General features: G+C 46.4%; 2 protein-coding genes across 6 annotated transcripts in view; one reads left to right on the forward strand and one right to left on the reverse strand.

Moving 5' to 3' along the window:
- Positions 1-14811, reverse strand: part of prdm11 (PR domain containing 11) — a 202059-nt gene extending 187248 nt beyond the window's left edge. Inside the window, exon 1 of one of the 4 annotated variants that reach the window (XM_072518836.1) lies at positions 14515-14811. The gene's annotated coding sequence lies outside the window, so the exon portion shown is untranslated. The remainder of the gene's footprint in view (positions 1-14514) is intronic. The other 3 variants (XM_072518834.1, XM_072518833.1, XM_072518835.1) reach the window with 3 other exon arrangements.
- Positions 14812-14827: 16 nt separating this feature from the next.
- znf408 (zinc finger protein 408) overlaps positions 14828-22027 on the forward strand; it is a 109758-nt gene continuing 102558 nt past the window's right edge. The window contains exon 1 of one of the 2 annotated variants that reach the window (XM_072518840.1): positions 14828-14931. The gene's annotated coding sequence lies outside the window, so the exon portion shown is untranslated. The remainder of the gene's footprint in view (positions 14932-22027) is intronic. The other variant, XM_072518839.1, reaches the window with a different exon arrangement.

Raw genomic sequence — 22027 nt, forward strand, 5'->3', positions numbered from 1 at the left:
TTGTGTAATCAAGTAATCAATTTTTAGTTTATTTAGTCTCCGCCAAGCTATGAAATATGGCAAAGCATGAGAAATACGTTAATAGTAACTCAGTACTTTTCCTAAGGCTGCGCATGCAAACACTAAGCTAGTTTTGGTAGGCACCAATCAATCTCAAGTAATGTCCAATGTTTGATGAACAAATGATCCTCTAAGTAACAAACATTAATTTGAACAAACCGGGAGGTCCCAGCTAAAAATAAGAGGCCAATGACGTCCGGCACGGGGGCGGAGAATAGCTGTTCACGCCGGATATCCAGCGCGACGCTGCTTCCGTGATTCTCCGTGGACCCGCCAGTCCCGCGTGCGCGGTTGACGCGGCGCCGGTCAGGGGCTGTTGGAACAGGCCCCCGCAGCGATTCTCCGCGGTCGACCAGCCGAACTCCCGCGCCGTGGTTTACATATGGTGCCACCCGGCGAGACCTGGGACCTGCGGCCGCGGTGGCGGTCCTGGTGAGGTGGCAGGGGCATCTGACTCCGGGGGGGGGACCTGGGCGGTGGCAAGCACATCGATCGGGGGCCACCAATCAGCAGGCCATCGCGATCTGGGAGGGACCTATCTTCCTCCGCGCGGGCCCGCTGTGTGGCTCTGCCATGTTGACGGCGCCCGCGCCGTCTGGCTAGCAGGGCCCCGCCGGCACCCAGAGCTGCAGGACGCACGCCGGGGCTCTGCTTGCCCCCTGGAAAATGGAGAATCACCCCGGACCTTCGAGGAAAAAGTCTGGAGTGATTCTGGCCCCTTTTCCGGTGGGCGAGGGGACTTAGTCCCTAGAAGGGAGAATCCCGCCCAAGAATGCCCTTAAAAATAGGACCTTGTGGTTCAGGTTTTTGTTCCTGAATTCTTGAATCATTTACCCGTTTTGTTTGTGTTTTTAATGATTTTTTTTGTGCTTATGCTTTTGCCATGTGCTTGACTTTATGTATTGTGTGATATTTAATTTCTAATTTTGATTCAGTTTGTTCTCGCCTACAGGCCAAGTTTTATTCAGTTCTGCAGTTCTCATTCAAGTGTATACCAGTGAAGTGTCTAATAATAAAGACTTTTGAAAATAGACTCGACCAACCGATTCCCGTTTCTTATTGAAAGAAGAAAACCAATAAGAGTATCCATTATTGACCAATACAAACTTCTACTTAACATATCCCTTTATAATGTAAATACTTGTCTTTCGATTTTTCTCAACATTCCCTGCTCCAGTGAAAATGCCCGAATTTTTTTTTCATTAGCTTAACTGTTCAATCTGAGCAATTTCTCAGTGAATCTATGGTACCTTTTTCATTACATTTATATACTTTCTATAATGAAGTGCACAAAACTGTGTGTCTTTATACATAGCAGATCATCAAAAGGCCTTTCACAAGAGTGTTAACAGACAAAACTAGATACTGACTTACAATAAGATAATATTAGAACAAGTAACCAAATGCTTGACTAAATATCAAAGTGATAGGTCTTAAAGGAGGAGAGAGGTACCCAGGCAGGAAACAAATTCCATTTCATTGTTTAACTGAGTATTGCACAATATTTAAGTATTTGCAGGGAAGGCAATGATGTAGTGGTATTGTCACTGGACTAGTAATCAATAAAAATATCTGGAATTAAATGTCATGTCTGATGATGACCATGAAACCATTGTTGATTGTCATAAAAACCTACCTGGTTCACAAATGTCCTTTAGGGAAAGAAACCTGCTGTCATTACCTGGTCTGGCCTACATGCGACTCCAGACCCACAGCAATGTGGTTAACTCTTAAATGCCCTCCGAAATAGCAAGCCACTCAGCTGGGTAATAAATGCTGGCCCAGCCAGCGACGGCCACATAATAAAAATAAACAGGTATGAAACTGTCTGTCTGTGTAGTCTATACTTCCATATACAAACCCAAGCTGGATTTCGTTCACCCGTGGAGAGGTGGCTAGGTGTGGACGGACTTTGAAACTAGCTCAGATGGTATATCAATCATCTGACACCTCCATGATGCAATTTTTAAAGGGGGGGCGTCAAGGAGCCAGCAACCCACATGCTTCCAATTAACTTGCTGTTAAGTTTATTGTTAATGGGCTGGAGAGAACAAAGGTAAAAACAAGAGTGAGAATGGTCTGGGACATGTTAGTGCACAGCTGTAGGAGCACAGCAGGGAGACATTATAGATTGTGGCTGTTGATTGAAAATCCTCTAAACAAAAATGAGAATCAAATGGAGGTACATGTGCAAAGTTGCCATCATGTGAGCAGAGCAGATTAAGTACCTGATGAGTGAGCATTTGGGAACTTGTTTGGGCCATGCGGCTACTGGCACTCTGCTCCCCTGCCTGCTTCAATTCTGAGGGTGACAGGAGGTCGTCATGGTTGCCATATGTCTTTGAAAGTCACCCTCCAGAATGGGTTTCTGCTTCCAGGTAGCGTCTGGTGCCACTAATGGATACCAAACTCACCTCTGGCCCAGTTAGGGCCTATGCATTTTAAAACGGCAATGTAAGACTGATGCTGACATGGCGTGGGACAGGTCCCGGATATGGGGCGTCATTCTCCGACCCCCCGCCGGGTCGGAGAATGGCCGTTGGCCGCCGTGAATCCCGCCCCCGCCCCCGCCGAAGTCTCCGCTCCCGGAGATTGGGCGGGGGCGGGAATCCAGCCGCGCCGGTTGGCGGGACCCCCCGCTGGATTCTCCGGCCCGGATGGGCCGAAGTCCCGCCCAGAAACTGCCTGTCCCGCCGGCGTAAATCAAACCTGGTATTTACCGGCGGGACCAGGCGGCGTGGGCGGGCTCCGGGGTCCTGGGGGGGGGCGCGGGGCGATCTGACCCCGGGGGGTGCCCCCACGGTGGCCTGGCCCGCGATCGGGGCCCACCGATCCGCGGGCGGGCCTGTGCCGTGGGGGCACTCTTTCCCTTCCGCCTCCGCTACGGCCTCCACCATGGCGGAGGCGGAAGAGACTCTCCCCACTGCGCATGCGCGGGAAACTTTCGGCGGCCGCTGACGCTCCCGCGCATGCGCGGAGAAACTGACAGCGGCCGCTGACGCTCCCGCGCATGCGCCGCATTTCCGCGCCAGCTGGCGGGGCAACAAACGCCATTTCCGCCAGCTGGCGGGGCGGAAATCCCTCCGGCGTCGGCCTAGCCCCTCAATGTTGGGGCTAGGCCGCCAAAGATGCGGAGACTTCCGCACCTTTTTGCCGGCGCGATGCCCGTCTGATTTGCGCCAGCTTTGGCGCCAGTCGGCGGGCATCCCGCCGTTGGGGGAGAATTTCGCCCCTGATCCTGGTGTCGGGTTCTCGACTATGGATTGAAAATCCAATCCCCTCACCCCAAATATGTGTTTTAATGGGTGATGTGAGGATATGTTAATGGAAGTTTTGTTTAGTGTTGCACTTCTGGATTTCTTGCCAGCCATTTAATTCCATCAATGTTTCAGTTTTTTTGAAAATAGCGTGGATAGTATTGAATGACATATGCTTTTAAAAATAACGGCTGAAGCTAAATGATCTAATCTCACTTAGAATTGAGTCTACATTTTCCTGTCATGGTCCTCAACCCACTCCCAAGGATTAGAATACAGGTTCAGGGTCCCTTATCCAAAATTCCAAAAACAGAAAAATTCCATAATCTGCACCTTTTCTTTTGAGCACCGACATGACATCACAAGTGGGAAATCCCACAAAGCTCTGAGAAGGGTCCCGCGCGAAGCATAGGTCCCAACGCGCAGCACATGTGCAGGTCCCAACGCGCCTCACATGCACAGGTCCCAACGCGCCTCACATGCACAGGTCCCAACGCGCCTCACATGCACAGGTCCCAACGCGCCTCACATGCACAGGTCCCAACGCGCCTCACATGCACAGGTCCCAACGCGCCTCACATGCACAGGTCCCAACGCGCCTCACATGCACAGGTCCCAACGCGCCTCACATGCACAGGTCCCAACGCGCCTCACATGCACAGGTCCCAACGCGCCTCACATGCACAGGTCCCAACGCGCCTCACATGCACAGGTCCCAACGCGCCTCACATGCACAGGTCCCAACGCGCCTCACATGCACAGGTCCCAACGCGCCTCACATGCACAGGTCCCAACGCGCCTCACATGCACAGGTCCCAACGCGCCTCACATGCACAGGTCCCAACGCGCCTCACATGCACAGGTCCCAACGCGCCTCACATGCACAGGTCCCAACGCGCCTCACATGCACAGGTCCCAACGCGCCTCACATGCACAGGTCCCAACGCGCCTCACATGCACAGGTCCCAACGCGCCTCACACGCACAGGTCCCAACGCGCCTCACATGCACAGGTCCCAACGCACCTCACATGCACAGGTCCCAACGCGCCTCACATGTACAGGTCCCAATGCGCCTCTCATGCATAGGTCCCAACGCGCCTCACATGCACAGGTCCCAACGCGCCTCACATGCACAGGTCCCAACGCGCCTCACATGCACAGGTCCCAATGCACCTCACATGCACAGGCCCCAGTGCGCCGCACCTGCGCAGATCCCAGACTTTTTATAACAGCAACATAAAGGTGAGATTGATAAATGTCTGGAACAAGAAATTAGCTTTCATTAGAACAGAAAGAGGCCATTTCGCCCCATTGAAAATAATATTCCAAAATCCGAAAAATTCTGAAATCTGATACACACTCGACCAAAAGCATTTCAGATAGGAATGCTCAATCTGTATTCCGATGTAACAGGGATGCTCACAGGACCCTGTGAATGCGACACTTGAACTGGCCTCCTGTAGCTGCAAGACAGCAGCTCAAGAAAATGACTGCTAACCTCCCCAGGAAACAACCTGACACGATTTCACATTTTATGCCTTATTTCAAATATTTTATTTAATTTGAGAAATGTGTGTGAGAGATTTCGGAGCACATAGTATCCTGATGTGATACTACATCAACATTATTTATTAAACCACCCAAGAACCACTTTTTAAACTGTTAACATTTTTAAAATATCTAAGTAAAAGCAGTAACAAAGTCACTAATATGGTGACACCATCATCAACAATATGCCAACTTAAATATGCATAATTTTAAATATGAGAATGGCTGCACAGATTGAAGGACATCACACCATTGCTACTAAGATTGTTAGAAACAGGAGCAGGATTAGGTCATTCAGCCCTTGAGCCTGCTCTGCCATTCAATAAGATCATGGTGATATTATTGTGGCCTTAACTCTATTTTCCTGCCTACTTCCCCATAACCCTTGACCCTCTTGTAGATTACAAGATCTGTCTAACCCAGCCTTGGATTTATTAAATGACCCAGCCTCCACTGCTTTCTGGAAGAGAATTCCAAAGACAATTGGCCCTCTGGGAAAATAAATTCCACTTCATCTTTGGCTTAAAACGGAGATGCTTAATTTTGAAACTGCACCTCTTTGTTCTAGGTGCAGGGGATACATCGCTCAGCATCTAACCTATCAAGCCCCCCCACAATCTTATGTTTCAATAAGACCACCTCTCATTTTTCTAAACTGCAATGAGTATAGGCCCAACCTGCTCAACCTTTCCTCATAAGACAGCCCTTTATCCCAGGGAATCTGCTCTCAATTGAATCCAAAGCTCTAAGACCAGAACCATACAATACTCCATGTAAGGAGTCTCACCAATATCCTGTTGCAGCAAGACATCCCTACTTTTCTACTCCATTCTCCTTGCAATAAAGGCCAACATTCCAGTTGCTTTCCTAATTACTTTTCCAGTAACCAATGACCATGTGGTATATGTGGTATAATAATCCAAAATGATGCATGAGCAGCAGTGAACAGGTACTCGAGACAAGTTTCTTTCAGAGCGAGAAGGATTTTGTTCCCCTTTCATTTTTTCGTAAAGGAACGAATACAAGGGCTAGCCAAGGCATTTGATAACGATCCAAACACGGGAGGAGCAAAAATTAGAGCACATGAAATTGGAGGTTACCTTGTGACATGGGTCGGTATTCAGGGATCGGAAGCAGAAAGAAGGGATAATGGCAATGCACACTGGTGGTAGAATGTGACAAGTGGTGTTCCCTAGGTATAGTTTCTGGGCACTGAACCCCTCGGCATATACATTTTAACAATACATTCTGGATTTTGGAATTTTATGGATTATAGGATGACATTAGAATGCCTTACCATAATTATGTGAACTGGAAAAGACCAAAGATATCAATATTCACCAGAATGCTAAAACATTATAAAGCAGCAATAAAAATTGTTTTACTAATCCAAATACTGCACCTTCCATGTTTCTACTCCCAAAGTACTGTACTAAAATGATGCCAATGACGCCAAAGATTTGTTCAAAGAATTCCAGGATAGGGGCAGCACGGTGGCACAGTGGTTAGCACTGCTGCCTCATGGCGCCGAGGTCCCAGGTTCGATCTCGGCTCTACGTCACTGTCCGTGTAGAGTTTGCACATTCTCCCCGTGTGTGTGTGGGTTTCGCACCCACAACCCAAAGATGTGCAGGCTAGGTGGATTGGCCACGCTAAATTGCCCCTTAATTGGAAAAAATTAATTGGGTACTCTAAATTTATTTTTAAAAATAAAAAAAAGAATTCCAGGACAACTGGTGTTTCTAAGCAGTAGATTTCCAGACTGGAGAGATTACCGTGTATATCAATAATTTTGATGAAGGAATAGCTAGTTATATACCCAATTTACATATGACATTAAATTAACAGACACAATAAATTGTTGGGATCAAAATGTTCTACATGAACAGTTTGAGTGGGAAAAACTGTGACAGATGGAGCTCAACATGAAAATGTGTGAGATCATTCACTGTGGATCCAAGGAACATAAATTTGAATATTTTTTTAATTGTGAAAATCTAGGAAATTGTGAAATGGCAAAGAGATGTTGGTTTCTAGGTACAAAAACTCAGAAAGCTAATGGAACGTTGACCAGGGTTGGAACACAAAGGGGATGAGACTATGCTAGCTGCATGGAGCTTTGGTCAGTCCCCAACTGGAGTGTTGGATTCAGTTTCAGGCACCAGACCTCAAGAAGAATATATTGCCCTTGGTTGTGTTACAGCACAAATTCACCAGAAGGATATCAGGACTTACAGGGTTCAATAATGAGGAAAAGTTGCAGAAACAAGTTGTCCCTCTTTGAGATTAAAATGTTGAGGGATATCTAAAATAATAAAAGGATTCAATGGTGCCACGACAGAGAAAGGCATTTATTTCCTCTGGTAGGGGAATCCAGAAGAAGGAGGCGTAATCTTAAAGTTTGGGTAGGTTCATTTGGGAATGAAATGAGGAAGCACATTTTCACAAGAGAATTGGAAATATAGAATTCTCGCCCAAAGGTTCATTTGAAATTTTCAGAAGTAGACAGATACCTTTTTAATGATCCAAGGGTATCATCAATTACTTACACTTATATAGCACATTCAACATAGTACAACATTCCAAGGCACTTCATAAGAGCATCATCAAACTATTTGACACTAAGCCACATAGGATGTGTTAAATAGAATTAACTAGATTATACAGCACCAAAACAGTCTGTTTGGCTCAACCAGTATGTGCCAGCATTTATACTTCACTTCGACCATCTCCCAGCTAAATTTATCAATGTAATGCTTTTCTCTTTCCCTCACGTTTACCTGTTTTTTCCTTAAATGCATCGGTATTATTCGTCTCATCTACTCCCTGTGGCAATAAATTCCACATTCTCACCACTCTCTGAATCAAGATGTTTCTTCTGAATTCCCTGTTTAGTTTTATTTGACTATCCTATATTAATGGCCTCAGGTTTGGTCTTCTCTACAAGTAGAAACATCTCGTGTGTCTACTCTATTAAATCTGGTCTTCAAGAGAAAAGAGCCCCATTCTGTTTATCCTTTCCCAATAGCTATAATCATGTTGTTCTAGAACATAGAACATAGAAAATACAGCACAGAACAGGCCCTTCGGCCCACGATGTTGTGCCGAACCTTTGTCCTAGATTAATCATAGATTATCATTGAATTTACAGTGCAGAAGGAGGCCATTCGGCCCTTTGAGTCTGCACCGGCTCTTGGAAAGAGCACCCTACCCAAACTCAACACCTTCACCCAACACCAAGGGCAATTTGGACATTAAGGGCAATTTATCATTGGCCAATTCACCTAACCTGCACATCTTTGGATTGTGGGAGGAAACCGGAGCACCCGGAGGAAACCCACGCAGACACGGGGAGGACGTGCAGACTCCGCACAGTCAGTGACCCAAGCCGAAATCGAACCTGGGACCCTGGAGCTGTGAAGCAATTGTGCTATCCACAATGCTACCGTGCTGCCCTTGAGAACAAATAAATCTACACTATATCATTTAACCGTAATCCATGTACCTATCCAATAGCTGCTTGAAGGTCCCTAATGTTTCCGACTCAACTACTTCCACAGGCAGTGCATTCCATGCCCCCACTACTCTCTGGGTAAAGAACCTACCTCTGATATCCCTCCTATATCTTCCACCTTTCACCTTAAATTTATGTCCCCTTGTAATGGTTTGTTCCACCCGGGGAAAAAGTCTCTGACTGTCTACTCTATCTATTCCCCTGATCATCTTATAAACCTCTATCAAGTCGCCCCTCATCCTTCTCCGTTCTAATGAGAAAAGGCCTAGCACCCTCAACCTTTCCTCGTAAGACCTACTCTCCATTCCAGGCAACATCCTGGTAAATCTTCTTTGCACCTTTTCCAAAGCTTCCACATCCTTCCTAAAATGAGGCGACCAGAACTGTACACAGTACTCCAAATGTGGCCTTACCAAAGTTTTGTACAGCTGCATCATCACCTCACGGCTCTTAAATTCAATCCCTCTGTTAATGAACGCGAGCACACCATAGGCCTTCTTCACAGCTCTATCCACTTGAGTGGCAACTTTCAAAGATGTATGAACATAGACCCCAAGATCTCTCTGCTCCTCCACATTGCCAAGAACTCTACCGTTAACCCTGTATTCCGCATTCATATTTGTCCTTCCAAAATGGACAACCTCACACTTTTCAGGGTTAAACTCCATCTGCCACTTCTCAGCCCAGCTCTGCATCCTATCTATGTCTCTTTGCAGCCGACAACAGCCCTCCTCACTATCCACAACTCCACCAATCTTCGTATCATCTGCAAATTTACTGACCCACCCTTCAACTCCCTCATCCAAGTCATTAATGAAAATCACAAACAGCAGAGGACCCAGAACTGATCCCTGCGGTACGCCACTGGTAACTGGGATCCAGGCTGAATATTTGCCATCCACCACCACTCTCTGACTTCTATCGGTTAGCCAGTTCGTTATCCAACTGGCCAAATTTCCCACTATCCCATGCCTCCTTACTTTCTGCATAAGCCTACCATGGGGAACTTTATCAAATGCCTTACTAAAATCCATGTACACTACATCCACTGCTTTACCTTCATCCACATGCTTGGTCACCTCCTCAAAGAATTCAATAAGATTTGTAAGGCAAGACCTACCCCTCACAAATCCGTGCTGACTATCCCTAATCAAGCAGTGTCTTTCCAGATGCTCAGAAATCCTATCCTTCAGTACCCTTTCCATTACTTTGCCTACCACCGAAGTAAGACTAACTGGCCTGTAATTCCCAGGGTTATCCCTAGTCCCTTTTTTGAACAGGGGCACGACATTCGCCACTCTCCAATCCCCTGGTACCACCCCTGTTGACAGTGAGGACGAAAAGATCATTGCCAACGGCTCTGCAATTTCATCTCTTGCTTCCCATAGAATCCTTGGATATATCCCGTCAGGCCCGGGGGACTTGTCTATCCTCAAGTTTTTCAAAATGCCCAACACATCTTCCTTCCTAACAAGTATTTCCTCGAGCTTACCAATCTGTTTCACACTGTCCTCTCCAACAATATCGCCCCTCTCATTTGTAAATACAGAAGAAAAGTACTCGTTCAAGACCTCTCCTATCTCTTCAGACTCAATACACAATCTCCCGCTACTGTCCTTGATCGGACCTACCCTCGCTCTAGTCATTCTCATATTTCTCACATATGTGTAAAAGGCCTTGGGGTTTTCCTTGATCCTACCCGCCAAAGATTGTTCATGCCCTCTCTTAGCTCTCCTAATCCCTTTCTTCAGTTCCCTCCTGGCTATCTTGTATCCCTCCAATGCCCTGTCTGAACCTTGTTTCCTCAGCCTTACATAAGTCACCTTTTTCCTCTTAACAAGACATTCAACCTCTCTTGTCAACCATGGTTCCCTCACTCGACCATCTCTTCCCTGCCTGACAGGGACATACATATCAAGGACACGTAGCACCTGTTCCTTGAACAAGTTCCACATTTCATTTGTGTCCTTCCCTGCCAGCCTTGTTCTGGTACCATCCTGTAAATATTGATTTGGCACTGTCTAATGTCTCTTTATTGTTTTTAGAATTTAGCAACCAGAACTGTACACAGTAATCCAAGTGTGGCCTGACAAAGGTTCAGGTCAAAACGGACCAATGGTCAAAACCTTGGTCAAAGAGGTAGGCTTCAATGAGATTCTTCCAACAGGAAAGAGAAGCAAGAGGTTGGAAGCAACATTCCCTCCATTTTTGTTTAGAATGAGCAGCAGCATATTTAAATACACAGCCCTTCAAATATTTTTTTACATGGTCGTGCACACGTGCTTGTGCGTGGCTTTCCAGGAACTTTTGGGTAGCTGCACAGCTTAGAAGGAACATTTGTGGAGGGGCTTAGGGAGGAAATCTTGGAACTGCCTTAGCATTTAAAGGCATGGTTGCCAATGATGGAACAATTAAAATCGAGGATGCGCAATTGGCCGGAATTGGTTTCTGAGGGTTGTAGGACTGAAGTAGGTTACAGAGATGAGGGCTGAGTTCATGGAGGGATCAAAAGCAAAGATTTGAAAACAAAGATGAGAATTTTAAAATCAAGGCATTGATCAATCAATGTAGGTCAGCGAGCATCAAAAATGGATGAATGTATGTGGTCCGAGTTACAATATAGGCAGCAGAGTTCTGGATGAGGTTAAGTATATCCAGGGTGGAAAATGGCAGTCAAGGATATCAAGCTAAAGTGGGTAAATGGAGATGAGGCACAAATCATTCAATATCTAGTTGAGTGGTGGAACAGGCTGGAGAGGCTAAACAGTCTACTCCTGTTCCCCTATCTTTCCTTTAAAAGAAAGCTGAGGGTAGCACGGTGGCGCAATGGGTAGCACTGCTGCCTCACGGCGCCGAGGTCCCAGGTTCGATCCCGGCTCTGGGTCACTGTCCGTGTGGAGTTTGCACATTCTCCCCGTGTTTGCGTGGGTTTCGCCCCCACAATCCAAAGATGTGCAGGGTAGGTGAGTTGGCTACGCTAAATTGGCCCTTAATTGGAAGAAAATAATTGGGTATTCTGAAAAATTTTTTAAAAGAAAGCTGCTAAATTATAATACAAACCTACTGCAAGTTATTTTTTTAAAATAAATTTAGAGTATGTAAAATCCTGTTGATCTCCAAGGTAATAATTTGATAATTGGATATGGCGATAGTCAGGAAAGATGGAGCTGAGGTAGAAAATCAGTTCTGAATCCCATTGAACCCTACTTCCAGAGGAGTAGGCTAAATTACCGACTCCTATTTATTTTGTTCTTAAGACTACTGTTATCCTTTCTGACAATGTGTGTTGGTTCTACATGCTCAGTAGTTATAGAATTATTTACAGCACAGAATGATGCCATTCAGCCAATCAAGTCCATGCCGGCTTTCAATGGAGCAACCCAGTCAGTCTCACTCCCCTTCTGGAATCTTGCACACCTTCAAATACCTGTCCAATTTCCTTTTGAATCATTGATTGTTTTCACTTGCCCTGGTGAGCAGTGAGTTCAAAATTGGTAAGGAAGAAGTGTTTGGTAGACTGTCGGTACTTAAGTAACAAGGCACTGGGACCAGATGAGATGCATCAAAGGATATTGAAGGAAGCGAGAGTGGAAATTGCAGGGATACTGGCTATAATCTTTCAGTCTTCCCTCGATTCAGTAGAGGTGAAAGAGGACTAGGGAATTTGCCTCATTGCAAAAGAGCCTGTGAGGATAAACCTAGCTATTACAGCCCAGTCAGTGTAACTTCAGTGGTGGGGAAACCTCTAGAAACAATTATTTGGGATTGAATTAGTCGTCACATGGAAAAATATGGCTCGATTAGGTAGAGCCAGCATGGATTTCTGAAGGGGAAAGCGTGTTTAATTAACTTGGAATTGTTTTGAAGAGGTAACAGAAAGGTTGATGAGAGTAATGCTCTTGATGTGGTGTACATGAACTTTCAAAAGGCATTCAATACAGTGCCACACAGACTTTTTTTAAAAATGTAAATTGAAAGTTTTTTTCCAATTAAGGAGCAACTTAGCATCGCCAATCCACCAACCCTGCACATCTTTCGGTTGTGGGGGTGAGACCCACGCAGACACGGGGAAAATGTGAAAACTCCACACGGACAATTACCCGGGGTCGGGATCAAACCAGGGTCCTCAGCGCTGCAAGGTTCAGTGCTAACCATTGCGCCACCGTGCCACCCTACCGCACAATAGACTTGCGGGAAATGTTACAGCTCATGGAAGAAAAGGGACCGGAGCAACATGGAAAGAAAATTGGCTAGATAATAGGAAAGACAGAATAATGGTCAATGGATAATTTTTATGGCTGGAGGAAGTTTTGTAATGGAGTTTCTTAGGGGTCAGGATTGGGATCCTTGCTTTTTCTGATATATATTAATAATCTAGACCGTGGGCTGCAGGGGACTATTTAAAAGTTTGTGGATGACGCAAAATTTGGAAGTATTATAAACTGTGAGGAGGACACTGCAGAGCCTCACAAGGACACAGACAAGTTGGTGGGGCGACAGATAAGTGGCAGATGAAGTTCAATGCAGAGAAGTGTGAGGTGATGCATTTTGGTAGGAAGAACGTGGACAGACAATATAAAATAAGTGGTACGATTCTTAAGGTGCTGCAGGACCAGAGGGACTTGGGTGTATATGTTCATATATCATTGAAGGTAGCAGGTGGAGAGGTGGAGCGAACAGTTAATAAAGCAGACAGTATACTGGGCTATATTAACCAGATTTAATCTGTAAAGATTTAATCACCTGCTAATGCTCATATTCCAAGCATTCTGTGGCATCTTTGAATCTGTCTATATATATGTTTCTGGAACATACCTCTTCATTCACCTGAGGAAGGAGCAGCGCTCCGAAAACTAGTGACATCAAAACAAACCTGTTGGACTTTAACCTGGTGTTGTAAGACTTCTTACTATATTAACAAGGGCACAGAGGACAAGTACAAGGAGATTGTGCTGAACCTATGCAAGAAACTAGTTAGACCTCAGCTGAAATACTGTGTACATTTCTGGGCACCACACTTCAGAAAGGATGTGAATGCATTGGAATGAGTGCAAAAGAGCTTTACAAGAATGATTCCAGGGATGAGAGATTTAATTATGAGGATAGACTGGAGAGGTTGTGATGGTTCTCCTTGGAGAAGAGGGGATTTGCCAAAGGTGTCCAAAATCATGACAGGGCAGATAGGGAGAAACTGTTCCCACTTGTAAAAGGATTGAGGACAAGAGGGTACAGATTTAAAATGATTTGCAAAAGAAGCAAATGTGATGTGAGAAAAAGTTTTTTCACACAGCTTGTGGTTTGGATCTGGAATGCGCTGCCTGGAAGTGTGGCGGAGGCAGGTTCAATTGAGACATTCAAAAGGGCATTGAGTGATTACTTGAATGGAAACAATTGGGGGCGGGGGGGGGGGAAAGAGTTGGAGCCAGGAGACTGCATGAAGTCATGGAGCTCATTTGAAGAGCAGATGCAGAGATTATAAACCAAATGGCCTTCTCTTGCAAGTAACAACTATGAAGACTCAAACTCATCAAACAGGGGGGTGTAAATGGACACTCAAAGCATGTTTAACCATAAATATATAGCCAAAATCTCCAGGTTACCACACATAAACTGTACAAATCAGAATTTGAAAACTACAAAAATCCAAACTCATGATGTCATTCAGATTGACCTCACCACCAGGCCCCGCCCTCTGCCGCTCCATGACGTCACTCACCTTCCATTGACAAGCGGGCGAGTCCAGCCCCTCTATTGAGGAGTCCAGCCGTCAATCACAGCTCCCTCCCGCCCCTCCCCCTCCGGATTTGTTTCAGCGCTGCTTTATTCCCCCCGCCCCTCCCCCAAAGTGGGCAACGATCCACAGCCACTGAATAACCCAGATCCTGCATCAAAATTTAAAAAAAATACGTGATCTCTCCAAGTAATCAAACGAGGCTTCCCACAACAAAATAATTAAAAACAAGACCGCAACGTTTCAATACTCTCGCCAGCCCCTACATTTTTTTTGCGTTTTTAAATAAAACCCGTCCCATTAAATCGCACTTGGGGATGACGGCAGGCGCTGGCGATCTTGTTCAACCAGCGAGCCATTTTTGTTCTGTAATTTGCCACCTTGGCGAGTGCAGCTCACTTACCCCTGCAGAAAATAATATTGATGGTCGTCTTTTTTCCTCTCCACTTAAATCCTCTCCACTTTTCTAATATATATTTTTTTCTCGTCCGCACTGAGCGAGGAAGGTGGGCTTTGTTTCGGTCTCAGTCGAGGCGGCTGCCTTGAGCTCCCGCTGCCGACGGTGCTGCAGGTTTCAGTGGTCAGAGAGGCGAATAAGAAGTTGTTTGCTGGTGTTGGGAATACATATTTTTGGGGAGACTGGCTCGTCTCTTTGCCTTGACCACCATGTTGCAGGAAATGACATGTAAAAGTTGAAGCGGAAGAAAGGAGTCGAGACCCTCAGACAACCTCTGATCGGCGCAAACTGTACACACTGTTTGGCGACGGGTTATGGACAGGAGAGAGGAAGGCTACCTGCCGGCAGTGGGGGAGAAAAAAAGTTTGTTTAGCTGACCGATCGTATTCTTTAAAATGAATGGTTTTCTGAATTGTTGCTTGGTTGACTGTGTGGAACAATGTTAGATTTTATTTATTTTACAGTTTGTGCATTCAAACATCTTATAAAATTACCCAGGAGTGGTAGGCGGCGCGCTGGTTTAATTTGTGAACAGTGACCGAGGTTTCTCCGGGCGGGGTTTCAAGATGGATGGGGGGGTGGGGGGGACAGCAGCTAGTTTCAAAGCCGAGAGGGAGAGGATCAGAGGCCGCTTCCCGTGAATGCGGAGACCCTGCGCGGCCAACGGTCACCCCTCCTCCCCCCCCCCAACGGTCACCCCTCGCCCCCCCCCTCCAACGGCCACCCCTCGCCCCCCCCCCAACGGTCACCCCTCGCCCCCCCCCCCCCAACGGTCACCCCTCGCCCCCCCCCCCCAACGGTCACCCCTCGCCCCCCCCCCCAACGGTCACCCCTCGCCCCCCCCCCCCAACGGTCACCCCTCGCCCCCCCCCCCCCAACGGTCACCCCTCGCCCCCCCCCAACGGTCACCCCTCGCCCCCCCCCCCCAACGGTCACCCCTCGCCCCCCCCCAACGGTCACCCCTCGCCCCCCCCCCCAACGGTCACCCCTCGCCCCCCCCCCCCCAACGGTCACCCCTCGCCCCCCCCCAACGGTCACCCCTCCCCCCCCCAACGGTCACCCATCCCCCCCCCAACGGTCACCCCTCCCCCCCCCCCAACGGTCGCCCCTCCCCCCCCCCCAACGGTCGCCCCTCCCCCCCCCCCAACGGTCACCCCTCCCCCCCCCCCCAACGGTCACCCCTCCCCCCCCCCCAACGGTCACCCCTCCCCCCCCCCAACGGTCACCCCTCCCCCCCCCCAACGGTCACCCCTCCCCCCCCCCCAACGGTCACCCCTCCCCCCCCCCAACGGTCACCCCTCTCCCCCCCCCCAACGGTCACCCCTCCCCCCCAACGGTCACCCCTTCCCCCCCCCAACGGTCACCCCTCACCCCTCCCCCCAACGGTCACCCCTCCCCCCAACGGTCACCCCTCCCCCCCCAACGGTCACCCCTCCCCCCCCCCCCGACGGTCACCCCCACCCTCCCCCCGACGGTGTTGGGTTTTTGTACTGAGTATTGTATAAGTATAGGTAACTTGTCCTAGATATGATATAACCTAGATAACCTAGACAAGACATGAAGAATCATAGGGTTTAGTGAAATAATAAAGTAGAGTTAGGTTAGTGAAATAATAAAGTAGAGTTAGGTGAGCAATGAAATGAATGTGTGACCTATGTAACCTGATGTAATTTAGAATAACCCTGTGTGAAGTAACATAATTAAACATAGCATAGACAACCTAAGGTAATCAAGTATAGTTGATATAATCAAAGCAGAAGACCCAGAAAAGTAGCTTAGCAATTACCAATTAATAAAAGCAACTACTAATCACTTGGGAATACAGTGAATACTGCTTCGTGACTTACTTTAATAATAAACCATAATAAAACAGAATAAAGAAAGCAGATGTTTCCTATACATTCGGCCTAAATCAGCTAAACCACGATTGTTGCACAAGCAGAAAAGTATAGATAAGAGCAGGAGTTATAACCACTATGGTTTAAAAGACAGAGAGAGGAAAAAGGAAGCGACCAATCGTGACTAAAACAGATAAAAGGCATCTAAAAATAATAGTGGCCAAAAGCGAGGTCCGGCTGTAGAGTAAGATAAGAGAGATGAGGACCTTGAGATATGGAACTAAAATGTATATAAAAAGCCTGTAAGCCTGAGGGCTCTTCGGATTGTTCCGGACATCCCGATTTTATTCTCTTGTACTAGCTGAATAAAATCTGCTGCTTGGAAGATCGCTGTTCAGACTCTCTGATTTAATCGATAAACACGAATTGTCGTCCTGGGGAACCACGACAGAATTGGCGCTGCGAGCAGGGTTGGAGCGAGATCGCCCAGAAAAACATCTGGAAGGAGCGGCGGAGACGGAGGTCCGACCGGGGCTGGACATCCCAAAGCCGGCATTCTGACAGCAAGGTGAGCAAATTTATATTGCATGTAAATCCTTGTTGTCGGAAAAGGGATCTCGAGGCCCGGCGTACCCGGCTCTTTGCTGGTCCTGGATCTCCCCAAACCCAAAAGATATCCTGCAAAGGTGAAGCTAAGTTGTGTAAAGTACTTTGAGAGACTGAGCCTGATCTGAAGAGCGGAGCATTGCATGCAAAAGCGCGCTGAGAATACTGTATTGTCTGTGAATGGGTAAAAAGTGAGACGGGAAAAAAGACCGAACGCTAAATTGATGCAATTAGGTTAAGTCAAGCGGTTTGGAGCGGGTTTTTCAGGTCACGACTTGCCCGGAAGAGAGTAAGTGTGGAAGAATCTGCCAGTCCAAACCTACCCAGGACCTCGGGAAACGGACGTCAACCGAGAGGGAGAGAGATCAGTGAGAGATCGCTCTCTGACCTAATACGGTAATTAAAAGCACATTACACTGACACGACCACCTAGTGGTGAGATTGATATAACAGGCTGAGAAGAAAAATCAGGGGATTAAAAATTAACAAAAAACAGAAGCAACCCTGGAGTGGGAAAAGATTACACATGTAACTAATTTAGAAGAGATAAAAAATGAGTGGCCGTATGTGAACTGGGAAGAAATAACTGACAGAAATTGGATAGACGAGATAGAATTAGAAACTCTAGAGAAATTAATAAAGGAATCTGACCGATACAGGGTTTCTGTACAAATAGACAAACAAGTGAGAACATACTACCCCATAGCCCGGGAGAGGAAGATAGTACCGGGACAGGGGACTACTGGGAAGTGGATATCAGAACCCCGGTTAGAGTTACAGATATTGACAAAGGAAACCCAAGAGAAAGGTAAACAGGGGACTAAACAAGGGAAAACAATACAGCAAGTAATCATCACTGTGATACCTAACTCTGACGAATTGAGTGATAAAGATTGTGACAATAACCCAAAAAGACGAATAATGGAACACAAGTTTAGAACACCAGTGGAGAAATTAGGGGAGAAGTTCCCAGCCCTTAGGGGAGATATAGAACACGTTTCTAAAAAATGGGCCAAAAGGACAAGTAAGACTAATACACAGTGGCCGGAGGAAGGCACATGGGATGTAGAGAGGTGTGAGGACCAGAAAGGAATGATAAAGAATTATAAAATTAAGGATAAATCGAGCAAAAGAAGGGAGAAGCGAGAAAAGGAGTTAGAGATACTAGCGCTATTTGAACAAGAGGGGAAAGAGAAAAGAAGGGCATGGAGGGGAGACAGGAGGCAGATGCCAGTACAATTTCGGGAAAAAGCAGAATTGGAAGATCCAAACGAAGCCCCGCCCCCATATTTAGGGGAACAGAGTTCCAAGGGGCTGTACCCAGTTATATCAGGTACAATGAACTTTGAGGGAGAATATAACATGGAACCAATGACAAAGGATGAATGGAAAGAAAGGGAGAGAGAAAAGAGACAAGATATAGAAGAAGCGGCAAGGAAAGTAGAAGAGGATTTGGATGAGCTGAGTCAAAAAAGAAAGGAATTGACAGAAGAAGTAAATATGGTAGAACTTTTGGAATGGGCAAAGAAGTCAATGAAAGAGGATAAGGAAAGAGAAAGGAAAGGAAAGAATGTTAGAGATGGAGGCAAGTGGAGGACAGAAGAAGATCTCTCCAAGTATGGGAGTGAGGCGGCACAGGAAAAAATAGAAGGAAAGAGAGTAGGATGGAACAGAGAGGAAAAAGAAGAGATAGGCTGGGAAGCACCCGAAGGGACAAATAGACAAAGATTGGAAAAACCATGGACATGGAAACACCCAGAGAGGTACCCGGAGAAAAGTAGAACAAAGGGAAAGATGGAAGAAGAGACAGAAGCAAGTAGTGAAGATGAAGGAGGACAATCAGTGTTAGGGGGACGAAGAAAGTCAATGCGGAAAAAACACAAACCTGTGAAGTTTCCAGCTGAGGATAGGAGAGAAAAGAGCGTGTTCCCGGTGATTCTGAAGGGTGGCAGACTGCAGTATATCCCTTGGTCAGGACAGGATCTGCCTAGTTTAATTAATGAATTACCTAATATTTTGGATGGAGCTGGAAGGTGGATTGGACAGTTGGAGGCGGGAATGATGGGGAAAAGGATGGCACTGGGTGACATCAAAGCTCTCTTGACAAAGGTGCTAGGAATGGACCAAATGGCAGAGATAATGAGACGTGCAGGTATCCCGATGGCAGCTTATGACCCAGACGTAGATGGGACACCCATGGACCCGTATCGCCAAGACATATGGCAGGCATTGCGGGATACATACCCCAACCGAATGGATGTAAAAACCCTAAAGGGGGAGCCATTGGGTGAGGAGGAGAATGCGGCTGTGTATGTGGAAAAACAATTAAGAAGATGGAGAAGGGACACGGAAAGGGACATTCTAATAGACCCACTGACCAATGCCATGTTTCGGGCTACAGTACTGGAGGGCTTGCCAGTCCCAGCTAAAACAAGACTGGAGGAGGTAGTGGGCTTGGATTCAAAAAGTTACCGAGAGTTTGTTGATTATGTTGCCCATGCAGTGGAGAGATATCGCAAAGATGAAAAGAATGCAGATAAACAGTTGAAGGAGATACAACGTAAACTCCTTCAAGCACAGTTGGAGGAGATCAAAAACAAGGATAAGATAAAGGCAAAAGAGGATCTCGTACCCAGAAAGATAGCACCGGTGGTGGTGGAACAAAAATTGGAGGAACAACCAGCACCAATAATATTAGGGGGGAGCGGAGATGGAGGCCAACCCATCGTAACCTATAACATTTCTGCCTTCCCGCTGTCCATGAACCCAGAAGCTTGTGGCCTAAATTATCAAAACCCATACGCCCTGCAAAGTCAAAATGACTGGAATAGAAATGGGAGAGGACAGGGAGGTGGTAGGCCACCCTATCAGAATCAAAGAGGACAGGGACAGGTTAGTAATCAGGCTCCGAGACAGGGACCATTGCCTGGCCCTCCAGGTGTGTGTTGGGGTTGCGGGGAGGCCGGGCACATAAAAAGGAATTGTCCGCGAAATTCCTACAGGCAGGGAGAGAACCAGCGGCAGACAAGCCAGCAAATGATCCAAGTGTCACCAAACAGCATCCCGACGTTTCAAGGGCCGGTAAATCATCAAATTTCCCCATAGGGAGGCCCAGAGAACCCCAAAATGGTAGGACAGTACGTACAAATAACAGAAACCGCAGAGCAAGAACCTATAGTTAACGTTAGAGTAGGAGGGATCGAGGTCCCCATGATGATAGACACCGGCGCCACATGTACGTGCATACAAACGAAATATGCGGATCACTTACCATTGTCAAACCAGTTTATAAAAACTGTGGGGTTCTCGGGAAAAGTAACATTAGCTCGAATGACGACGCCGGTGCCTGTTACCATTGGAAACAAGACTACCCATGTACCTGTTTTAATATATGATAAAACTCCTTTAAATCTATTAGGAAGGGATGCAATCCTAGGTTTGGGACTAAAATTAGAATGTACAGAACAGGGAATTGATTTGATGGGAATATATCCACTTGAGATACCAGGAGATGAAAGGGTTAATGTATATTGGTTGGGAGATATAGAAGAACAAGTTAAAAGAGAAATATGGGAAATTTGGGGAAAACTTATAGACGCCAGGATACCACAAGCCAAATGGCCAAGAACAGAATTACACAGTACAATGATATTTGATGAGAAGCAGGAACCTGAGATTCAGGAGAAATGGGAAAGCGAGGCGGGACAAGAACAGGAAATAGAGACAGGAAGCATTTTAATTGGACTAGAGGGAGCAGCCCTCACAATCGTTAGGAATAAATGGGTTGATAAATGGTTTTCTGTACCTAGATCAGAGCCACATGTCACATTGAAAGTGAATCCGCAATATAGATCAAAAGACCTAGGGCCAATGGTGTTGAAAGCACAAGACTTAGAATTTGTTCAGACAGACAATGAAAATATTTGGACGTCTAGTGACGGACAAATGACGAAGATAGTTTTGGATGTTAAGTTGCTTGGGAAACCAAAGCAAGTAACAATAGGAGTGCAAAGTGAGAGACAGGAACTGGAATGGAGAGAGAGTTTAGAGAAGGATTTGAACTCCCTCCCACAGGAGTTGTGGTCCAGACAGGACACGGATGTGGGAAGGGTCAAAACTGCTAATCCAGTTGAAGTTAGATTAAAGACAGGACGTCAGGGGCCTTATAGGCCCCAATATCCAATCAAGACAGAAGCAATTGAGGGAATTAGAGGAACAATTAAGGGGTTGATAGAAGCAGGGGTATTAAAAGAAACCCGGAGCAGGTGTAATACACCGCTGCTACCGGTGAAGAAAGCGGACGGAGAAAAATGGAGATTGGTGCATGACCTCAGAGCAATTAATGAGGTAGTGGAAGATATGCCGGTAGAAGTTCCAAACCCTTACACCTTGTTGACAAATATACCACCTGAAAGTAAATGGTTTACTGTGATAGACCTATGTTCGGCATTTTTTAGTGTACCATTAGCTCAAGAAAGTCAGTATCTCTTTGCATTTACGTTCGAAGGGAAACAATACACATACAACAGGATGCCCCAAGGATTTAAACACTCTCCACATGTATTCAATCAGGTGTTGAAAGAAGATTTAACAGGAGTGCAGTTGGAAGGAACACTGATACAATATGTGGATGATTTGTTATTATGCACAGAAACACAAGAACAATGCAGGAAGGATAGTTTAAAACTGTTAGAAAGACTAGCAGAAGGGGGCCACAAGGTGTCCAGGAAAAAGCTGCAGATGTGCCAGGAGAAAGTAGAATACCTGGGAAGAGAAATATCAGCAGGACAGAAAGGGATAGCTTCTCAACAGATCGAAGCTGTATTAAAGATTCCGAAACCGCAGACAGTGGGCCAAATGATGACATTTTTGGGAATGACAGGATTCAGTTCAGAATGGGTGGAAAATTATGCAGAAAAGACACATGCACTACGAAAGGTGATGAAGGAGGCAGGTTGCGAAGAATTGAGAGCCAAGCTGAAATGGGATGACGATGCTTCAGACGCATTTGAGAA

The sequence above is a fragment of the Scyliorhinus torazame genome, chromosome 10, assembly GCF_047496885.1.
Source record: "Scyliorhinus torazame isolate Kashiwa2021f chromosome 10, sScyTor2.1, whole genome shotgun sequence".
NCBI lineage: Eukaryota > Metazoa > Chordata > Chondrichthyes > Carcharhiniformes > Scyliorhinidae > Scyliorhinus > Scyliorhinus torazame.